The sequence below is a fragment of the Zingiber officinale genome, chromosome 6B, assembly GCF_018446385.1.
Source record: "Zingiber officinale cultivar Zhangliang chromosome 6B, Zo_v1.1, whole genome shotgun sequence".
Taxonomy (NCBI): domain Eukaryota; kingdom Viridiplantae; phylum Streptophyta; class Magnoliopsida; order Zingiberales; family Zingiberaceae; genus Zingiber; species Zingiber officinale.
Genome location: NC_055996.1, coordinates 47,009,431 through 47,033,817, shown reverse-complemented (window position 1 = coordinate 47,033,817; position 24,387 = coordinate 47,009,431). Strand labels below are relative to the sequence as shown.

At 41.5% G+C, this 24,387-nt stretch overlaps 1 non-coding gene across 1 annotated transcript; it reads right to left on the bottom strand.

The window, feature by feature from the left end:
• Positions 1 to 514: 514 nt before the first annotated feature.
• On the bottom strand, positions 515 to 620 carry LOC121993419. The gene has a single exon (XR_006115267.1). It is a non-coding gene; the product is annotated as a small nucleolar RNA R71 (small nucleolar RNA).
• Positions 621 to 24,387: the final 23,767 nt, after the last annotated feature.

Sequence of the window (24,387 nt, the reverse complement as noted above, 5' to 3'; positions counted from 1 at the left end):
TTGTCATTTGCTATCTTGTTCTTGTGTATGCGAAGATCTAACTTTGCAGGGGAATTCTTTCCTTTTGACCCTGAGATTGACAGAACTTTCCATAAAAGAAGAATTCTGCAAAGGCAAATTGAAGAACAGGAACATTTGAACATGGCAAATAGACCACTCAAGGATTATGCATCACCTTATGCAAGAGGTTTTCGATCTAGTATTTCAAGACCTTCAGTGGAAGCTAATAACTTTTAGATCAAACTCGCAATTATATCTATGGTGCAGCAGAACCAATTTGGTGGAGGACCTCATGAAGACCCCAATCAACACTTAGAGGTCTTTTATGAAATATGTGGTACCATGAAAATGAATGGAGTTCCTTCAGAAGCAGTTAGATTATTATTATTTGGGTTTTCTTTAAGAGATAGGGCAAAGCAATGGCTGAATTCTTTGGCCCCTAATAGCATCACCACTTGGGAGCAGTGTGAGCAACAGTTTCTTGATAAATTCTATCCACCAAGTAAAACAGCTCATATGAGGAATTTAATTGCAAGCTTAAAGCAAACTGACTCAGAATCTCTTTTTGAAGCATGGGATAGATATAATAGTATGCTCAGACAATGCCCACATCATGGGTTGGAAAGATGGTTAGTGTTGCACACTTTTTATAATGGTATCAACTATCATACCAAAGTGTCCCTTGATTCAGCTACTGGAGGGGCACTTATGAATAAAAGTTTAAATGAAGCTGAAGAAATTATTGACAGTGTAGCACAAAATCATCATCAATGGGAAAATGAAAGAAGTGGTGGCTATTCTTCTGTAAACCCAACAATTAAAGCATCAGGGAAGTTTGATGTAGATGCAGTCACTCTTTTGTCTGCAAAATTGGATGCTCTTACAAAGAAATTTGAGAATATGGGGACTAGTGCTAATATGGTCAATGCTATTAGTACATCTTGTGAAGTATGTGGGAGTTCAGAGCACTCAAATGACTCATGTCCATTGGGAGCTATCACTGCACAAATCAATCAACTGGAACAATGTGATGCAATCATGAGTTACAATCAAAGGCAGAACAACCCATACTCAAATACTTATAACCCTGGATGGAAGAGCCATCCCAATTTTTCTTACAGAAATAATCAAGATCAAGGACCATCTATGGGGGCAAGACCAAATTTTCAAGATGGGCAACAAAATTTTCAACATCTATCTTCTCAAGGCTTACCAAAGTCAAATATTGAAAAGATGCTTGAAGAAATTATCTCAAGTCAGAATGAAATGAAGCAAGATTTAGCAAAGCTCATTCAGAGAATGGATAATTCTGAAAAGCATCAAAAGATCCAGGATAGTCAAATTGCCCAACTAGCTTCCTCATCATCCAGAGCACCAGGACAACTTCCAGGAAAACCTGATGTGAATCCTATGGAGCATTGCAATAGAATTGAGCTTAGGAGCGGACGGACCTTGGGAGACTCCCAAGTAACTGCTCCAAAAGGGATACAAAAAGAAGAAGAGCTCTCTCCTCTTATACCAAATCAGATTCAAGCTAATGAGGAGAGTACCATTGAGGTTGAAGAGACTCTTCCACTGAACCATCAGAGCAAAGCTGTGCCTTTTCCTCAGAGACTTACAATGCTCAAGAAAGATGAAGAATTTGGCAAGTTTTTAGAAAAAGTTAAGGAAATTTGTGTAGAGGTACCTCTTATTGATGCTATTCTTCAAATGCCTAGATTTGCCAAATTCCTGAAGGATCTCATGTCAAACAAGAGAAGAAGAGGAGAGGTTGAGACAATTGCGCTTAGTGAGGAATGTAGTGCTATTTTGGAGAAGAACACTTCCCCAAAACTAAAGGACCCAGGGAGCTTCTATATTCCTTGCAACATAGGAAAAGATTTTTTTGAAAAAGCTTTTTGTGATTTGGGGGCAAGTGTTAGCCTCATTCCCTATTCAATTTGTAATAAATTAGGTCTCAAAAATATTAAACTTACTACTATGGCACTTCAACTTGCCGATCAGTCCTGCAGGTACCCTTTGAGTATTATAGAAGATGTGCCAGTAGAGGTGGATGGGAATGTTATTCCCACAGATTTTGTCGTGTTGGACATGGAAGAGGACCCCAGGATTCCTATCATATTAGGAAGACCTTTCCTTGCTACAGCTGGAGCTATAATTGATGTCAAAAATCATAAGCTTTCTTTGGTAATTGGTAAGGAAAGGTTGGAATATGATTTATCTAATATCTCTAACCATGTCTCGTCTCTTTTAAATGCTTGTAGCAGGACAAGCATTTATAAACTTGAGAATGGAATTTCCATCCTCATGGAAGGCCACCAAACGAAGGAGACAATGTGGTGGAAGATGTTGGGAGAAGATCTCCCAACAAAAATGAAAAGTATATCTGTCCTCCAAGGGCGAGGAAAAGAAGTGAATGATCAAGTTTGGTCGAGCTAAAGACCTTAAACAAGCGCTTCTTGGGAGGCAACCCAAGGGTTCTTTTAGTTAGTTTTGATTTGTATTTTAATTTCTTTTAGTTTGATGCATTCTTTTGATTTTGTTTTCAGGTTAGGTGCAAAACAGAGCCCGGCCGTGTGCTATACACGGCCAGGCAAAGGTTGCAGAGAAGGGAAGTGCTTGGGTCGTGTCATCCAGACACGGCCGTGTAGGATCTCCCAAGGAGAAAAAGGACTAGGTCGTGTCCCAAACACGGTCGTGCAAAGAATTCCGAGAAGAAAGATGGAGAGGCCGTGTCCCAGACACGGCCGTGCAAAGAATCCAGAGAAGGAAGAGGGGTAGGCCGTGTGGATCTGCACGGCCCGTGTTGGAGAGTTATTTAAGTCTTCTTTCTACCTTACACGGCCAGATCTTGGCCGTGTTCCGCACACCCCCAACTCTCCAAAACATCTCTTTCTCTCCCAATCTCTTAAAAACTCCTCTCTAATCTCTCAAGATCTCTTAGATCCGGATTCTCCTCCTCTCTAAGACTTGGACTTTTTATTCTCCTAACCTAAGATCTTTGCTCTTTGAAGTTTTGTTCTTTGAGTTCCATTTTTCCAACCCTAGATAATTCTTCCCCTATCTAAACTCATCAAGATGTCCAACATTTTGAAGAAACTTCGCAAAGGAGGTGGTGGATCCAGTGGAGACAAAGAGAAGGAGCCATCAAAGGACAAAGGAAAACAACCAGTGAAGGGCAAAGGCAAAAGGACTTCACGCAACGAAGGTAATGACAATGAATTCAATATTGTGTTTAGAAATGATGATCAAGTAACTAGATTTGCAATTCTTGTCAATAGAAAGATAGTGTGTACTAGATATATGGACCCAACTGTTCTTGATATGCTTGGAATTAGGGAAGATGTAGATTTGATGATTGGGTTTTTGGATTGGAGTGATATTATGTACACACATTTGCCTACATATCCTCGTCTTGTTTTGGAATTTTTAAGTTCATTGGATGTCCATTTTACTAATGAATATGATTATTTTGGAAAAATCTCATTTAGGCTAATGAATCAAGAATTTCTATGGGCATTTAGTGACTTTAATTCTTGTTTTGGATTAACCACCGGTAGCCCTCGTAGGTTTGATCCAAGGTTTAATTGGAATCATTTTTGGAATGCAATAACTGGTTTAGATCAACCTTATGAGCCTTCAAGAGCTAAGGCCTCCCATATGCAAAACCCCATCTTTAGGTATCTACATAGAGTTATGAGTAAAACTATTTTTGGTAGGGGAGAGAGTGATGGGGTGGTTAAAAAGATAGAGCTTTATGCTTTATGGGCTATGCTTTATAAGGTTGAATTTGATTCTAGTTTTCATTTTGTTCAAACCTTATTAAGATCTGCTAGGGCATCATCGGGATCAATTGTTTTTGGTGGTTTGATTACCCGAATAGCTTATAATTTAAATCTTGATGTTGATGGGTTGGAAATAATTCATGGTAATGACATGATTGACATTGATGCATGTCTTGCTATGAAAATGATCGTTTGGGATGAGAATGGTTTCGCGTTTCCTAGGAGGAGTGGTTCTCCTTTACCCCTTCCTTTTCCTGAACGAACTACTATTCGTAACCCGGCTAATTGGGTAATTTCTGAGTTAGATTTTGAGGATAACCCTTCTATACCTGGAGACACTGAGCCACATCATGAGCCCTCGTCATCTGGACACCCGCAGCCTTCTAGTTTTATGGAGCCTGCTAGGCATTCTTTTGCATATGGCACGGGATCTTCTAGGTTTGATTTTTCAGATTTTCGTACGTCTCTAGAATCACTTCATGAGAAGCAAGATTCCCAACGAAAAATGTAGGAGGGGCGCTTCTCTTTATCTGATGATCAGTTTAGGGAGGTACAAAATCATTTTCAATTTACGAGGAATTTTCAAGGTCAAGTGACTGAGTTTGTGCAGGATTATGATACTGATCAGGCTAGGATGAGAGATTTTATGCAGAGCATGACGCTTACTAGCCAACAAGTAGATGCTTTATATGAGTATCATAGATCCTTGGGTGAGATTCTAGGTTTCCCTAGTTTTCCTATTGGCCAACCACGTCGTAGACCTCCTTTCCCTCGTCCACCTCCTCCACCATATTGATTTCATCGGGACGATGAAAAGTTTAAGTCTGGGGGGGTGTCATGTACTGTTTAGTTTGGTTTTCAGTTTTTAGTTTTTGTTAGTTTTTCATGTTGGTTCATATTTTCATTGCTTGTTGCTTTATTTTGCTTGTTTTTGAAATAATCATGGCAAAAAAAAAAAAAAAAATTTGAGAACATCAAATCTTCACTTATATGCTTTCTTGGATTCAAGTGAAATGTTAGCACGATTATTGTCTTGATTCATGATGTTCGAATGATGCTAGTAGTAAACTTTGTGTAGTTCTTTTTTCTATCTTGGGAAGCATTAATAAGCTAAGAATCTTATGGTGATGAGTTTTAGTTTTGGTTCAACCTTAAGGATTTTATCTTCACTACACTTGTGCTTGATGCTTGAATAGTTGATGTCATTGAAATAGTCATGATTCATCTTGTTTGCTTAGTACTTGGTTTCCATGGTGATTTCTCAACTTTCATTTTGGTTACTGGATGAGGCTCAAATCACTAAAGCTCATTTGGAAAAATCAAAATATCCCAACATGTGTGCTAAAAGTACATTTGTGAATAAGTTTTGCACAATGCAAACACTTATAAAATAAATAAATAAATAAATAAATAAGGGATATAAAAAACAGTTGTCATGAGTGGAATCTAGCAAGTCACTCCTTTGAGACCGAGTTAGGTTACTGGGGAAATGACTGCCTAGCTTCCCTTGAGATTGAGCACACCTTTGAGACCTTGGGTTAGTTGAGAAATATGAACCAAGTGAATGGTGAGTAAGTGTCTATCACTGGTTACTTATCTTTCACTGGAAACATTAGAAATTCAAATTTGATGACGACTTGACTAGGACATGGATTGAGACTTGAAGGGTGTTGAGTTACTTTTACACTGTGCACAAGATTCTTATGCTTGAACCATACTTTACTTGTTTCCATGATCACGCTTGTTAATGAAACTTTTTGATAGAGTTAGGAAAGTGCACTAGGTTTTATGAATGTGTTATAGAACATATGAATTTAGACTGCAGCATTTTGCTTGAGGACAAGCAAAGGTTTAAGTCTGGGGGTGTGATGTGCGTAGATTATATACTCTTTTATGCATGTTTTTACGCACATTTACATACTTTGAGCATGCTTGATCTATGCATTTTTATACTTCCAGCTTTCCTTTTAGCATATTTACTCTTTTGGTTCGGAGATATGCTTTTTGTGCATTTTCTGTACAAAGGAGTCGAAATTGGTGAAGATTATGCATCCTCGGACAAGCTTGGAAGGAATTGAAGGGAGAGAGCATCAGGCCGTGTACCACACACGGCCGTGTAGTTTTAACAGGAAGGGAAGAGGACATGGCCGTGTGAATCTCACACGGCCGTGTCTTGATTTGAAGAAATTAGTGTTTATGGCTTCGGCGGCCGCCGAGATCTACACGGCCGTGTGAGGTTTCCAGAGGCCAAGCAGGTGGTGGCCGTGTGCACCACACGGCCGTGTAGCATTTCCAGAGAACAGAAGGGTCCTGGCCGTGTGAGTCACACGGTCGTGCAGCTTTGGCAGAGAAGGAAGAGGACATGGACGTGTGAATCTCACACGGTCGTGTCACGGGGCCGTGTGGCGCCCGATTTCCTCCTCTATTTAAACCCTCCTTCATGAATTGAAAGGGGATCTCTTCCCCTTGGGGAGAAGGCAAGATTTGGTGGTATCCTCCCATTCTTGGGAGGATTTCTGGGCGATTCGAGGGGAGTTCTTGACGATTTCGACTCCGGAGCGAGGATTGGATCCGAAGACGAGGCTTCTTCGTAGATAAGTTTTCTCTTTCCCCCTTTTCTTGGTTTCTTGGATTGGGGATTTAAGAAATGCTTGTAATCTTTATTTCTTCGGGTATTCTTCCTCGATTCATGGAGTAGATGTGAGATCTCGAAAATTTAAATAATAGGGTTATTTGAGAAATAGCCTTATAGAATTTTTTCGGAATTTTTAGAAATTTTCTGGGAATTTTTCGGAGTTCGTACGACGAGTTTTGAGGGGATCAATTTCGAGTTCGGATAAAGCCTGTTTGGGATACCCGTTTAAGTGAGGAAATGTTTTAATTATATATTCCTTTTCTTTTATTCCTTCTCCCCCAAAACGCCGAACCCGATTCTATTTCCTCTCCTCCCCTCTCTGCCCCGATGCTATCCCGATCTCCCCTCACTTCCTTCTCTGTTCCCTCTCTCGCGGATCAATCGACGCCGAGGCCAGAGGAGACTCGTCACCGGAGCTCGACGGAAAACCAGTGGAGTCACCGGAGCTCGACGGTGCCGAGGAAGACAAGCCAGATCTGGTTGAGGGGTTCTGCTTCGGCAGATATTGTGGTCGATCGCCTCTCCTCTCTGCTCGGCGGTCTCTTGTCCGACACCGGCGCCACCAGGGGAGCGGATCGTTGGCGGCTGTGCACCTTCTTCCACTGCCGTTCACCAGATCTTGGAGGGGATTGGGTGTATTCGATGCCACTGGACCGATTTGGCTCCAACTAGATCGCCGGTGTGAAGGGGGCAATTAGGGTTTCGAAGGTGAGCGACTAATTCCTTCTTTTCTCTCTCTGGTTGTTGCCGATCTTGGAGGTTAGGGCTCTATTTCGGAGTTGATCTTCCTTGTTGGATTCGTGATCGTCTTCCAGTTCTGGGCTAGGAGAAACATCGGATTCCTATGGATTGTCCTTGTGGCCGATCATTGCTTTCTCCTTTGTGATATGATTGAATCCATTGAGGTGAGGCTCTGATCTAGGTTCTGGTGGTTTTCTTTCAGTCTTGAACTAGGAGGGAGAGAGGTCGGATCTAATTACTTGCTGTAATTCCTGGATCAGTGCTGGGACGTCTCCTTCTAGCTGTGATTGAGGTATCAGTTGAAGTGGGGAAGAATTCCAGCTGGGCTAGCTGTGATTCCTCTGATCCAGCAAGGAAAATTCCTCTCACTGTGCTCTGTGGTGTTCTTGATCAAGCAACTCACCTTTGTTCAACAGGACCTCCTTCCAGCAGTTGAGAATCAAGGTAAGGAGTAATTGTTTCATGTGTTGATGAATTAGTCTATGTATTGAATAGGGTTAGGTTTGAATTGAATTTTGGTTGGAACATGTTGTAGATCATGTTTCGAATTTGGATATTTGTTAGATGATCATGTGTTAGATGATTAGGTATGATCTTGATACCTATTGATAATTTATTCATCATTAGGTTGTGTAGATTAATTAGGTTATATGGATTTAAGTTTGAATTGCTAATCTAATGGTTGATTAGGGATTAGGGAACTATCCCTAATTAACCATTAGAAAGGTTGAAGGATATGGTTTAGGGTTTGTCCTTAAATTTCTATTTAGGATTTATTTAGCTATGTGTTTGTATTCTAGCTAAATAACAGTAAATGTATTTATTTACACAGGACTTTGATTCGAGACAGACGTCTCGACATTGGATTAGGACTGGATTGTACCTTCTATTTGAGGCGGGTACCCTTTGACTTATCTTTTGATACTGTCTTATGATATGTATAGTTTATATATAGTTACTAGTGATAGGTGGTAGATTTATTTCTTCCCTGGTCTTAGCTAGTTGATACCTATCACATGCTTCATCTGTTAGTTGCTTTACTTCAGGATTGGATATTTACCTCTTGCCATGTATATATATGTTCATAGAGATGCATATCTATAGTGTTCTACTCTACTGGATTAGTTGCTTTACATGTGTGATACATGCTCTTGGATTCATGATACTTACATCATTGTTATATGTGATGTCTTTGGGTTTATGCTGTTTATATCATGATTATGTATATGCGTTTACCTTTTGGGCACACACATATATGGAGGAGGCTATGTTCAGGTATGAAATACTGTAGCATCATGCACCATCCTGCATGATTGCATGTTGGGCGATTGACGACTCCATTATTGTTGAGCTCGTCGGCCGGCTACATGGGCCTGCACACAACGTGACCACTGCATGGGTAGTGGCACAGCACCCAGGGTGTGTATGGCAGTTGCTCTGTAGTGCTCCGCTGGTCCGCTCATGGGTAGTGTGACTGCAGCGTGGTAGCGGACAGGGATCCCTCCCCGTCATTGCGTACCGGGAGTTGAGAGTGTTACGCTCCCTCACTATGTTTGAGGTAGGAGGATAGGTGTACTCCGACAGCATCCCGTCCACTCGGTCCCTCATCAGGGGTAGTAACGACAGAGTGCACGGTGTCACAGCCCTACCTACTCGGTCTCGCCATCGCGTGTGAGACGGCTGACTAGCGTCAGGGGTGACCATGTCATATCGCATCATATGCACAGATTGCATTTATTGTGATTGTTGCATATTGGATGATGCACTTGGGTGACTGCATATGATTGACATGCATACAGGATACATGCGTATTTGTTCTGACTATCTTTATCTGTGTATGTCCACAGTCATTCGCCCAAGCCTCGCAAGTGAGTACAGTTTATTTCAGTTATGCACTTCTTATATTCTTGCAGTAGATTGTATTTCATGCTTATTATTGGTTACTGCAGTTTATTTAGTTATGCATACCTGTTATACTTAGCAGACTGTACTATATATGTATACTGTTAGGATGCTGTACCGTAGGATTGTTGCTGGTAGTTATATGTTGTTGTACATATTTATTGGATTACCTGCTGAGTTCTTTGAACTCACCCCGTTGTTACTATTTTTCAGGTTGAGGCCGGCAGGAGAGATTCCAGTCGCTAGCCCCTTTATCGTGAGGATTTTCTTTGTCGGATTATATTTTGCTTTTGCATCTTATATACTTGTATTGTGGGTTTGTATTGTGGACTTTACATTGAACATTCGGGTTTGCTACTTTTGTTTTCCGCTGCGGTTGTATTTTCATTACTTCGTGGATTTGTTTTCTTCGTTGTAGTGGAGTAGGCTGTTTACATATATCCTCGAGGTTCTATATCGTCTTTCCTTATTAAACTGCGTGGATTGATCATATATTATATCTGTGTGGAATGTTGATATAAACTGCGTGGGTTGTTTCTTAATTGTATTGTATTATTCCGGCCGTGTGTGGCCGAGGTATAGAGATATATGTATACTGAGCTTCATATTGTCCGTCGTACAGGGGAGATGCTGCCGAAATTTCTTCGGACAGGGACTACCTGGGGGCGTGACAATTTATTTGGTATCAGAGCAAAGTTTTGCGATACCTACTTGTCGGGTTTCAGATTTAAGATGCTTACTTTCGTGAGCCTTTCTTGGTATTTTCGGATTGTACGGATTTCCGTCGATTTTCTTGTTTCGGAATTCCGATGCATTTTGACGAGGTCTTATTGGTTCTATTTGGGGCTAAGCAGCGACAGGATATCTCCAGACGGCCAATAGGTAATTTAGGTAATTTTTCAGTTCTTATACCTGTAGTGATATCTGGGTAACATTTTCTTTACAGATATGCCACCTACACGTGTACCGACACCGAGACGTGGGCGGCCACGTAAGAGGCCGTTAGATTCTCCTGAGACAGAGTCTTCAGGGAGGTCTATCAGGGTTGAGCCTGTCCATCAGGGGCAGACTCCTCAGGTCATTGTGGGTACGGGTGCTTATCAGACCCCGATAGCTCCGACTTCCGAGGTACCTACCTCGACTGTACCACCAGTGGTACCACCGTCGGCATATTCAGCACCTCCCCCAGCAGTAGTACTCGCAGTATACCCGGCACCCGCACCAGCAGTACCGGTTACTCCTTATCCGGTACCGCCCACCGTACCTCCAGTCGCCCCTACTTATGCCTACTCAGCAGTTCCACCAGCAGTACCCATCCCAGGTTATACGACAACACCAGTGGTACCTCTTCCGGCCTATCCCTCAGCACCACCCATAGGATCAGCTCCAGTGGCTCTCCCTAGTTCCGCAGCGATCCCTACTGGTATAGTTGCGGCACGAGCACGGATCCTAGCCTTAGCCGAGTCGATGAAGAGTCGATTCACATTATTCTGCGGGGAGACTGATCCGAGCATAGCTCAGTCCTGGATTGAGACTATGGAGTGGACATTCTTTTACATGGCCTGCTCCGAGTGGGAGAAGGCCGAGCTAGCTGCTTACCACCTGCGAGATGGGGCAGAGATCTGGTGGGACACACAGCGCTCCATCATAGGCGATCAGCATATTACCTGGACGAGATTTAGGGAGGCATTCGAGAGTCAGTATTTTCCCCGAGCATATCAGATGACTCTTCGGCAGGATTTTCTTAGTCTGCGGCAGAATAACCGCTCAGTGATGGAGTATAATGCTGAATTTAATCGGTTGGCCAGATTCTGTCCTGAGTTAGTTGCCGATGACAGATCTCGTATGCTTCAGTTTGTCCAGGGACTGGACGGGCATCTTCAGCTGAAGATTTCTAGTTTTAGTACTTCATCATATACCGAGACACTGGATAGAGCTCTCATGATGGAGTCTACTCATCGGAGAGTAAATGCAGATAAGAAGAGGAAGCAGACTGATCGGACTGCGGGACAGATCCAGCAGCCACAGACTACTAGACAGCAGATCGCTTTTCGAGGCGGGTCGGGTACTTGGGTCATCCGGCCGATCCAATCGGAAAGTCTTCCTCAGAGGCGTTCCGGTCTTCTCAGAACCGAAATAGTCCTTGATGACTCGCGCACCGTTGTGGATCCGAGATCACATCACCTCTGCATGTACTGGGACGATCGGTTTGCTATTATTGAAACCGCACATCACCGAGGTTGTTCACAAGGCCCACATGTAACCGGAGTTTCGTGGCCGGAGGACCACTTGGTCGATCAGGACTCGGAGAAGGGCAAGCCCAATCTTGGCATCGGCAGAGGGCCCCACCGCAGCTGCTTATGGTATTCGGTCGAGGCGTTCGGCATCCTTATGGAGTCGAGTTCTTTGGGACCTCGATGTCGACTCGGGGCGATGTCGATTGCACCTCGGCCATTGGCGCAGATGTCGATTCTGACCACCGATTGACATATTGCGGCCTATAGTTCCATCTCGACTCAAGATCGATCAAGACTGGTGGCGGGCTCGGACTTGACGCACCTTTGGCGGTGCTACGCCTCTACCACCGTCCGATGCTGGACGAGTACACGCGATCACCAGAGAGGACGCACAGTGGGCCGACGGATCCGTTTTCCGTGGTATGCATTTTCTGCTGATATGCTAATTGATACAGATAGTTCACATTCTTTTATATCTTGTGCATTTATGAGAGAGATTGGTAGACTACCTTCTCATAGACCGCGGCGACTGACCGTCTCCTTACCATCTGGTGATACCTTGGATGTCACTCAGGAGGTCAGAGGTTGTCCGTTAGATTTTGGTAGCATTATACTCACGGTAGATTTGTTAGTACTGGAGATGGTCGAGTTCGATATTATCCTGGGTATGGATTGGCTGTCTGCTTATCATGCCACAGTTGATTGCCAGAAGAGGGTGGTTACGTTTCGACCTCCGAACCAACCCTCTTGGGATTTCACTGGCATCAGAGACGATGGGATATCGACCATTTCTGCGATACAGGCGCAGAAACTGCTATCACATGGATGTCAGGGATTTCTATTATCGTTGATTACTACTGATGACATCAGTAGCCCTCAGCTCTCAGACGTTCCAGTGGTCCGAGAGTATCCAGACGTTTTTCCAGACGAGTTACCAGGTTTGCCTCCCCGAAGGCAAGTGGAGTTTGCTATTGAGCTGATTCCAGGGACTGCACCAACATCGAAAGCTCCTTATCGTATGGCACCGAAAGAGTTGGACGAACTAAAGGTCCAACTCCAGGAGTTACTGGATAGGGGATTTATTCGCCCTAGTGTATCTCCGTGGGGGTCTCCAGTACTATTTGTCAAGAAGAAAGATGGTACTCTGAGGTTGTGCATCGATTATAGGCAGCTGAATGCAGTGACTATCAGAAATAAGTACCCCTTGCCACGGATTGAGGATTTATTTGATCAGCTCAGAGATACATCAGTGTATTCTAAGATTGATCTGCGGTCTGGATATCATCAGCTGAGAGTTAGAGATTCTGATATTCAGAAGACAGCTTTCCGCACCAGATACGGACATTACGAGTTTTTGGTAATGTCATTTGGGCTTACCAATGCTCCTGCAGTATTTATGGATCTGATGAACCGTATCTTTCTGGAGTACTTAGATCAGTTTGTTATTGTGTTTATCGATGATATATTGATTTATTCGCGTTCCGAGGAGGAACATGCGCAGCACCTTCGCATAGTCTTGGAGACTCTTCGACGACATCATCTGTATGCGAAGTTCAGCAAGTGTGCATTTTGACTATCCTCAGTTGGTTTTCTGGGACATGTGGTGTAACGTCCACCCTTCTTACTACTACTACACTCTAAGGATGACCGTTACTTGACTACTAACTCTACTTAACCGGTATGATTAAAAATCACATGGAAACCCTACCGAAAAATTTCGACAAAGTCTCCCCTGTACCGGTGACCATTTCCCATAATACAAGCATAATATACTCAGCCACAGGCGGCTGGAACATATATCTTCACAACCACGCAGTATAATATCACAAATAATAGAAAGAAACTACCCTATCAATAGCAAACATCAATATCCCTCCATCAATAGAACCCAACTACAATCGCGGAATAAACTTAAATACAATATTGACTCATAATAGCATTGAAAGAAAACTAAAGAACTCTAAACAGAAATGTCTTAATAATTGCTTAGCAAACTCTTGATCTCCCCATAGTCCAGCCACCACACACCTTCATCACCACCACCTTGTCGCCTTCCTTGCTAAATCTTTTCCTATCCTTTATCTGCAGTAGGAGGAAAATAGTATCTATAAGCTAAAAGCTTAGTGAGCGCTATCCTACTCACAAAAACTCGATATGCATGTATATAAATAAAAACATGCTAAAACTGAATGCTAACATGTAAAGCTACTCATGCTCATAAACCAATAAAGGAATCATACTAACTGAAATACTAAACATGTATAGCTAATCATGCTCATAAATAGCAAAGGAATCATACTAAAAAGCTAACATGTAAAGCTAATCATAGAACTATCATGTGTATCAATAAGAAACTGAATTGATACCTAAGCTAAACTAATTAATGCTAAACTGAGTCTAACTTATATTCACATAACTAATTTGTGAAGTTTTTGAAAACTATTTACATAATAGATTAAAATAATAATCATGCTGCTGGTGGGCCCGGCAACTGTACTTGCTGTGCGCGCATCCCTAACTAAACCCGAGATTGCAAGTTCCGAGTCTAGTAGGGTTTACTAGGTTATCTAAACCTAGGGACGACTGTGGGAGCCCAACCCAATGGATATCTAATCCAGTACAGTGCGTTTGCTGAAAATAAAATACTGATTTCATAGCTAATTTTCTTACCTTGCTTTAACTAGGTTATCTGAACCTAGAACTAGGTTATCTGAACCTAGAGGCGACTATGGGAGCCCACCCATTGGACATCTAGTCCATAAAAGCTGTAGCAAGACTATATAAGCTGAATTAAATGCTTCTTACTGCATTCACTGTGCTATTTAGATGCTTACTGTAGCAACCTACTGAATTAAATGCTATTCCATTAGAAATGGGGTACATCTTGCAGTCTTCTCTTTTGAAACCTTAATTCCTACCATGCGTGATAAATCATCCTTTAATTGTACTAAATTGTTATAAAACAACTTTGATTCCTTATAATCTTCCCTAGAAACTATAAGACTTTCACTATTGTCATCTGAACCTTAGAGTAAAACATTTGAAAATCTTCTCTTTTCAGACTTTAAACTTTCTGGATTCTTTAAACTTACTAAAACATGTTTAACAACTTTGAATCCTTCTTGTAACTAGAAGTAAAGTGTAAAATTCCTTGAATAAATCCTGTTTGTATTCTTAAATAAGGATGGCCCTTCTGTAATCTTTTACCAACACGTTTTCCTGTGTAGACTTCATTAATAAAATTTATAGTTTCATTCTTTACAGAAACTGATAAGGATTTACACATTCTAATAAGGTCAACTAGTAGACATATTTTCTTCAAGGATTCTGAGTTTGTGACCATTTACTTGCACCTCCGAAAGCAAAGAAGGATACTAAAGCCCTAGGAACCATCTTGTACAACATGTTCCAAAATCAAACAGGAAATCTAAATCCCTACAATACTTCAACTTAGCCTTTCTTAGAGCACAACTACTTAAACAATCGTGACTTTCCAACATGAACAATACAACTCAAATCCTCAAATCGCAGTTTAATAAAACTCATCAACCCCATAACATTCCAACTAACAATCCTCTTTTATCGCTTAACCTCACTATCCGAAACTCATACTCAAGTAACTGGAATGTAATTGCAATGCTAATTACAAGGGCTTCATCTATTCCATTTAGTTATTTTCTTTTATTTTTCTTTGTGGTTCACGGCAACTAAATCTGTTCGTGATTGCTAGACATGTAAATCTGTTCGTGCCTGCTGTAAACATGAAAACAAATTAAAATCTGTTCATGCTAGTGATTCTTTACCCACTCGTGTCCACACATAATAATCAGATGGATCAATACATGACACTTTGTAAGGCAAAACTCAAGTTCAATACAGCAGCAAACAGAGGAACCCAAACCTAAATTCTACAGGTTCCGAAATCATGGAAGAGAGGCTAAATCCCTAACCATAATTTCTGTGCAACAAAATCTGAGATTTACCGTGCTCTGTGTAAACCGAACATGCTTATTAAAATAACAAACAGAAAGGATTTAAACTGAAATCTGCTAAACCTTGAAACCTATATGAAACTTGTTCAAAGCTTGTATGCTACACAAAAATTCCCAAACTAAAAACCATATAGCACCACCTGGCACCAGAACAACCTCACGGCAGCAACACAAAATCAAAAGCTTCGGAATTTACAGCATGCTTCAAATTCAAGAACACAAAAATCTGAAATGAAAAACCACAAACTAAACAATCTGTTAACTTCCGAATCTAACAATTCCACATGCTTGGACTGAACTAATCCTTCCCTTCCTTTCTTTAGGGTTCACGGCAGTAAGCATCAAAACAAAACCCCTCAAACTTGCTTTGAAATCCAAAAGAAAACAAGAATCCGAAAGCCATGAAAACGAATCAAAGCTCGAACAACTCCTACTGCAGGTGAGAAGCAACTCACCCCGTTGTTCTTGGACTTACAACCGAGAAGAAGGAGGCTTCTAGGGCTTCGGATATATGCTTCCTCGATGATCTCTTGGTATCTTCTTGCTCTCCTCGACGAGAGGATCACAAAGGTATGAAGAACTCACGGAGAAGGGTGCTCGCCGGCCGCCGGAGACGAAGCCCTAGCTTCGTCTCTGTTTTTGCCCGAGAGGAGAAGCGCCGTCGCGAGAGGAGGAGAGGAGAAGATTTTGTCACGGGGAAAACCTAAGTTCTCTTCTTATAACTTTAATATTCTGTTAACTAACTATTGCTTAAATACAACTTGATTCGGGTTTTATTAACAAACCCGCGGCTGGTCTGTTGGTGGGCTGCGTTCTGCTTAAGGCATAGCGCATGGGTTCGAAACTTGGCTGCAACCATTTTTCCTTCCTATTTATTTCCTATTCATTAACTACTTCTTAAATAGAATATTTCTCCTTTCTTAATAAGAAACGATCGCTAGCACACTTGGTCAGCCCGGCTTTAACCAAATCCCAGGTCGCACTTCGATTCCTCATCCGCGCACTTTTATTTTCAATTTATTTAAACATTCCTAAATACTGCTTATATATATTTCGCTCCATATAAGGTTAACAAAAATCGTGTAGCTCAGCTGGTTGGCTACATCCGATTAAAAACCTGGTTCGGGTCCGAGGTCTTGGGTTCAAAACCCAGCTAACACTTTTATATATATATATATTTTTTAAACTTCTTTCTCTTGGTAAAAATACCAAACAAACTCTAAAAATTACGTAAAAATACTTCAAAAATTTCTAAAAATCTCTAGAATTTTTCTATAGCATTTCTAGATTTTAATAAGGTCTTTTAGAACTCTAAATCATGAAATTTGGGGTGTTACATGTGGTGTCTAGCCGAGGTATTTCTGTAGATCCACAGAAGACCGAGGCTATCACTAGCTGGGAGCAGCCAAAGTTAGTCCAGGAGATTCGCAGTTTCTTGGGACTGGCTGGATATTACAGACGATTCGTTGAGGGTTTCTCCAGTATTGCTATGCCATTGACACGTCTGATTAGGAAAGGCGTGAAGTTCACGTGGTCAGAGGCTTGCGAGACCAGCTTCCAGGAGCTGAAGCGGAGATTAGTATCAGCACCAGTTCTGGTTTTACCTTCTGGTGATGACGGATTTATACTTTACACAGACGCATCTCTTCAGGGCTTGGGCGCTGTTTTGGTGCAGCACGGTAGGGTAGTCTCCTATGCTTCTCGTCAGTTGAAGAAGCATGAAAAGAACTACCCAGTACATGATTTAGAGCTAGCCGCTATTATCTTTGCTTTGAAGCTTTGGCGACATCATCTTTATGGTATTACTTTTGAGATTCTTACTGATCATAAGAGTCTCAAATATATTTTCACCCAGAAGGAACTCAATCTCCGACAGAGGAGATGGATGGAGTTCCTGAAGGATTATGATTGTACTATTGGCTACCATCCGGGTAAAGCTAATGTGGTTGCTGATGCACTGAGCAGGAAGTCCAGAGGGACTTTAGCTTGTTACCGAGTTACAGTCACGGACTTGATTCAGGGATTCTCCGAGTTGGGCCTTGAGGAGCAGGGACGGACAGAGCAGGGTATTCTTGTTACCATGATTGCTCAGTCGTCGATCAAGATGAGGATTCGAGAGGCCCAGGCCGGAGATCAGCATTTACAGTTCATTGGTAGCCAGATAACTTCCGGACAGCAGACCGAGTTACACCAGATGATGAGGGTATTGTTTATTTCCGAGGCAGATTATGTGTACCTCAGTCTCACCCGGTCAAGGAGGAGTTACTTCAGGAGGCTCATCGTTCTAGATTTGCTATCCACCCAGGTGGGACTCGTATGTATCGCGATTTGAGACGTTCCTATTGGTGGAACGGCATGAAGAAAGACATCGCAGATTTTGTAGCTAGATGTCTTGTCTGTCAGCAGGTGAAAGCTGAGCACCAGAGACCTGCTGGTTTATTTCAGAGGATCCCTATTCCAGAGTGGAAGTGGGAGCATATTACTATGGATTTTGTGGTAGGATTGCCTAGGACTCGACGAGGCCATGATGCGATTTGGGTAATCGTTGACCGATTAACCAAATCCGCACATTTTATAGCGATCCGGAAGACTGATTCTCTGGATCGATTAGCAGAGTTATACTGTCGAGAGATTATCAGATTGCATGGAGTTCCGTTGAGTATTATATCAGATAAAGACCCACGATTCACGTCCCGATTCTGGCAGAGTCTGCAGCAAGCCTTGGGCACACAGCTCTGTTTCAGTACGACATTCCATCCGCAGACAGAGGGGCAGTCAGAGCGGACTATTCAAACTTTGGAGGATTTGTTGAGGTCTTGTGTTATGGACTTCGGAGGCAGCTGGGAGGACCACCTGCCATTAGTGGAGTTCGCCTACAACAACAGTTATCATTCGGCTATCCAGATGGAACCGTTTGAGGCGTTGTATGGTAGACCTTGTCGGACACCCACCCTCTGGGAGGAGGTTGGGGAGGCTCAGCTGCTAGGACCTCAGAGCTCAGCAGGAGGCAGAGTTGGTTCGCACTATCAGACGGAGGATGTCAGAGGCTCAGGACCGTCAGAAGAGTTATGCTTATCAGAGACGGAGACCCCTGGAGTTCTCTATTGGTGATCATGTATTTTTGAGAGTTTCACCCACGAAAGGGGTGAAGAGATTTGGTCTTCGAGATAAGCTAGCTCCACGATATATTGGACCATTCCAGATCTTGGAGAGGATTGGAGTAGTAGCTTACCGTCTGGCGCTACCACAATCTCTAGCTGACATTCACGATGTATTCCATGTATCTATGCTGAGGAGATACGTATCCGATCCGGCACATGTTCTATCAGATATATCTGTTCCTATTTAGCCTGATGTTACTTACGAGGAGGTTCCTGTACGGCTTCTGGATCATAGAGAGCGTCAGTTGCGGAACAAGACGGTCCGACTAGTTAAAGTCGGATGGCAGTATCATTCTGACGAGGAGGCTACTTGGGAGGCGGAGGATACGATCCGAGCTCGATACCCTCATCTTTTTACATGAGGTATGAGGGTTAGAGTTTCTTTCAGCACTGATACTATTTGGTTATATTCTAGTGTTTGCTGCTAGTTATAGCGAAATTTGGGGACCAAATTTTTATTAGTAGGGGAGGATGTGAGATCTCGAAAATTTAAATAATAGGGTTATTTGAGAAATAGCCATATAGAATTTTTTCGGAATTTTTAGAAATTTTCTGGGAATTTTTCGGAGCTCGTACGATGAGTTTTGAGGGGATCAATTTTGGGTTCGGATAAAGCCTGTTTGGGATACCCGTTTAAGTGAGGAAATGTTTTAATTATATATTCCTTTTCTTTTATTCCTTCTCCCCCAAAACGCCGAACCCGATTCTATTTCCTCTCCTCCCCTCTCTGCCCCGATGCGATCCCGATCTCCCCTCACTTCCTTCTCTGTTCCCTCTCTCGCGGATCAATCGACGCCGAGGCCAGAGGAGACTCGTCACCGGAGCTCGACGGAAAACCAATGGAGTCACCGGAGCTCGACGGTGCCGAGGAAGACAAGCCAGATCTGGTTGAGGGGTTCTGCTTCGGCAGATATTGTGGTCGATCGCCTCTCCTCTCTGCTCGGCGGTCTCTTTTCCGACACCGGCGCCACCAGGGGAGCGGATCGTTGGCGGCTGTGCACCTTCTTCCACTGCCGTTCACCAGATCTTGGAGGGGATTGGGTGTATTCGATGCCACTGGACCGATTTGGCTCCAACTAGATCACCGGTGTGAAGGGGGCAATTAGGGTTTCGAAGGTGAGCGACTAATTCCTTCTTTTCTCTCTCTGGTTGTTGCCGATCTTGGAGGTTAGGGCTCTATTTCGGTGTTGATCTTCCTTGTTGGATTCGTGATCGTCTTCTAGTTCTGGGCTAGGAGAAACATCGGATTCCTATGGATTGTCCTTGTGGCCGATCATTGCTTTCTCCTTTGTGATCTGATTGAATCCATTGAGGTGAGGCTCTGATCTAGGTTCTGGTGGTTTTCTTTCGGTCTTGAACTAGGAGGGAGAGAGGTCGGATCTAATTACTTGCTGTAATTCCTGGATCAGTGCTGGGACGTCTCCTTCTAGCTGTGATTGAGGTATCAGTTGAAGTGGGGAAGAATTCCAGCAGGGCTAGCTGTGATTCCTCTGATCCAGCAAGGAAAATTCCTCTCACTGTGCTCTGTGGTGTTCTTGATCAAGCAACTCACCTTTGTTCAACAGGACCTCCTTCCAGCAGTTGAGAATCAAGGTAAGGAGTAATTGTTTCATGTGTTGATGAATTAGTCTATGTATTGAATAGGGTTAGGTTTGAATTGAATTTTGGTTGGAACATGTTGTAGATCATGTTTCGAATTTGGATATTTGTTAGATGATCATGTGTTAGATGATTAGGTATGATCTTGATACCTATTGATAATTTATTCATCATTAGGTTGTGTAGATTAATTAGGTTATATGGATTTAAGTTTGAATTGCTAATCTAATGGTTGATTAGGGATTAGGGAACTATCCCTAATTAACCATTAGAAAGGTTGAAGGATATGGTTTAGGGTTTGTCCTTAAATTTCTATTTAGGATTTATTTAGCTATGTGTTTGTATTCTAGCTAAATAACAGTAAATGTATTTATTTACACAGGACTTTGATTCGAGACAGACGTCTCGACATTTGATTAGGACTGGATTGTACCTTCTATTTGAGGCAGGTACCCTTTGACTTATCTTTTGATACTATTTTATGATATGTATAGTTTATATATAGTTACTGGTGATAGGTGGTAGATTTATTTCTTCCCTGGTCTTAGCTAGTTGATACCTATCACATGCTTCATCTGTTAGTTGCTTTACTTCAGGATTGGATATTTACCTCTTGCCATGTATATATATGTTCATAGAGATGCATATCTATAGTGTTCTACTCTACTGGATTAGTTGCTTTACATGTGTGATACATGCTCTTGGATTCATGAAACTTACATCATTGTTATATGTGATGTCTTTGGGTTTATGCTGTTTATATCATGATTATGTATATGCGTTTACCTTTTGGGCACACACATATATGGAGGAGGCTATGTTCAGGTATGACATACTGTAGCATCATGCACCATCCTGCATGATTGCATGCTGGGCGATTGACGACTCCATTATTGTTGAGCTCGTCGGCCGGCTACATGGGCCTGCACACAACGTAACCACTGCATGGGTAGTGGCACAGCACCCAGGGTGTGTATGGCAGTTGCTCTGTAGTGCTCCGCTGGTCCGCTCATGGGTAGTGTGACTGCAGCGTGGTAGCGGACAGGGATCCCTCCCCGTCATTGCGTACCGGGAGTTGAGAGCGTTACGCTCCCTCACTATGTTTGAGGTAGGAGGATAGGTGTACTCCGACAGCATCCCGTCCACTCGGTCCCTCATCAGGGGTAGTGACGACAGAGTGCACGGTGTCACAGCCCTACCTACTCGGTCTCGCCATCGCGTGTGAGACGGCTGACTAGCGTCAGGGGTGACCATGTCATATCGCATCATATGCACAGATTGCATTTATTGTGATTGTTGCATATTGGATGATGCACTTGGGTGACTGCATATGATTGACATGCATACAGGATACATGCGTATTTGTTCTGACTATCTTTATCTGTGTATGTCCACAGTCATTCGCCCAAGCCTCGCAGGTGAGTACAGTTTATTTCAGTTATGCATTTTCTTATTATTCTTGCTGTAAACTGTATTACATGCTTCTGGTTACTCATTACAGTTTATTCAGCTATGCATACCTGTTATATTGTTAGGAGACTGTACTGTAGGTCCTATGGTTTAGGAGACTGTACCCTAGGATATTACTGGTAGTTATATGTTGCTGTACATATCTATTGGATTACCTGCTGAGTTCTTTGAACTCACCCCGTTGTTACTATTTTTCAGGTTGAGGCCGTCAGGAGAGATTCCAGTCGCTAGCCCCATTATCGCGAGGATTTTCTTTGTCGGATTATATTTTACTTTTGCATCTTATATACTTGTATTGTGGGTTTGTATTGTGGACTTTACATTGAACATTCGGGTTTGCTACTTTTGTTTTCCGCTGCGGTTGTATTTTCATTACTTCGTGGATTTGTTTTCTTCGTTGTAGTGGAGTAGGCTGTTTACATATATCTTTGAGGTTCTATATCGTCTTTCCTTATTAAACTGCGTGGATTGATCATATATTATATCTGTGTGGAATGTTGATATAAACTGCGTGGGTTGTTTCTTAATTGTATTGTATTATTCCGGCCGTGTGTGGCCGAGGTATAGAGATATATGTATACTGAGCTTCATATTGTCCGTCGTACAGGGGAGATGCTGCCGAAATTTCTTCGGACAGGGACTACCTGGGGGCGTGACAGTAGATCTTGTATTCTAGGATTAAGGGAGTATTTGTATGATGGATTGATGTAATCTCTTATGGATTTGTCAATTTCTTGGTTCAATGACATTGTCTTGCTTGTATCAATTAGATCTTGAATGATTAATGGTGATTTGTGCTTAATTCTCATTCTTGATTGATTGTTTGGATTTCTTGTGAACTTAGTAAAGATAAACTCTCACTCGATCATCCGAGGGATCCACGTGACAGGTGCAAGCCCGTGTAAGGACGTTTGAGAGATAATCTTGAAGAGGAAATATGAATATTCAAGACAGTAGGATGGATCTTGTGATTAGTTTCTTGTATCTTGATAGATTAATAAGTTGTGGGCTTCTATGTTGATATCCGAGGAAGGCATAGTAATAGGTGCGCTTCTGTGTAAGGACAACGTAGGTTCACGTCTAATTGATCATATTTAGATACATTTCTCAGTCCTTAGCCGGTTATCTATTGCAAGAGAGAACCGGCAACTTTCTACAAGTGTTTGGCAATTGAGGGATAAGAATTGGTGAACCATTTACATTCAAGAAATCTTACAAAGAAACCGAAACTCCTAGAATCTCTCCTTATCATAACCCAAAACACTAAACTCTTATTTGTTGATCTTTAATATTAGATTTGTTTACCTTCACTTTGCATTTGAAACAATTGGATAGTTGTTTAGCTAATTCGCATTGAGGCATTTCTAGTGCTTATTCCAGTCCCTGTGGATACGATAATCTTTTATATTACTTGCGACATTTCCGTACACTTGCGGAGCGTAACACTGTCCTTAAAGAAGTGACTAACTCTAAATCCTTACCTGATCAAGTTCAGACTGGAAATTCAACTCAAGTTCAAAAACTTGTGGAAGAAAATTCTAGTTTGAAAAATTAGGTCAAGGATTTAAAAAATACCTTAGAACGATTTTCTTTAGGCTCCAAGAATCTTGACCTAATTCTTGGGACACAAAGAGTCGTTTACAATATAACTGGGCTAGGATATAAAACTGAAAAGAAATGTAAATCTTATTTATCCTTAATAAACAAACCAAATAGAAAGGTAATCCAAGCATGGGTCCCCAAGTCCAAATTGGTCAATCAAGTTGGACTTGGCCAATACTGGGTCCCGAAAGATCAAATACACTACCTCGATAGACCATATCGAGGCTATGATCTAGGGGGAGTAAACACGAAAACAATTCAAATTATAAATCAAAATTCAAAATTAAATTAAAATTCAAAATTTTAAAATTCAAATTACAAATTCAAAATTCAAATTACAAATTTAAAATTTGAAATTAAATTAAAATTCAAAATTTTAAAATTCAAATTACAAATTCAAAATTCAAAATTAAATTAAAATTCAAAAATTCAAAATTCAAATTACAAATTCAAAATACGAAATTAAAACTCAATCCAAAACTTAAATAAAATTAGAAGGAGGATGCAGAATAACTGACACTTCCAACTAAAATACCCGACTGGGTAACTGAACTTAATCCACCCAAGATGGGTAAACAAGAGTAGACTACCCGGCAGGGTAATTAAGGTTAGAAAAAAAAAGGCTAGGTTTAACTTGACCCACGGTACTGGTGAAGTTTTTGGATGATAGTACGTTAGGGAAACTTGGGCATCGCATGTCTAGGAAGATATTGCTTCGACCTGGTGCATTTGGCCAAGTGGAACTGACCGAAGCTACCCTTAAATGGATCCTAACCAGTTAGACCAAGGGTTAGTATTAAGTTCAATGGGTAGGACTATTTGGAAAACCTCGAAGGCATGGTTACTTTAATGAGTTCCTTGTGACTCACCATAGCCCAGAAGTTTATCCAAAGAATGCTTACTTGTTGAACCCAAAGCTAACCTGAATCTAACACAAAGTTAAACAAAACCCTAAAATTAAAATCATCTCACAAAACTATAGGGTTCTCTGATTGAAAATTTAGATCGGGTGAGATGACTAAAAAATTAAAACTAAAATTGACTTGAACTTAAATCAAGTTCATTCAACTAAATTAAAATTAAACTAATTCAATTGAAATTAATTAAACAAACTTAATTAACTAAATTAATTAAACTTTTCAAATTGATTAAACTTTTTCAAATTAATCAAACTTAATTTAAACTTAAAACTATTTTCAAAATTAATTAACCTTAAAATTATTTTCAAAATCAATTAACTTTAAAATTTAATTAACTTAAAAT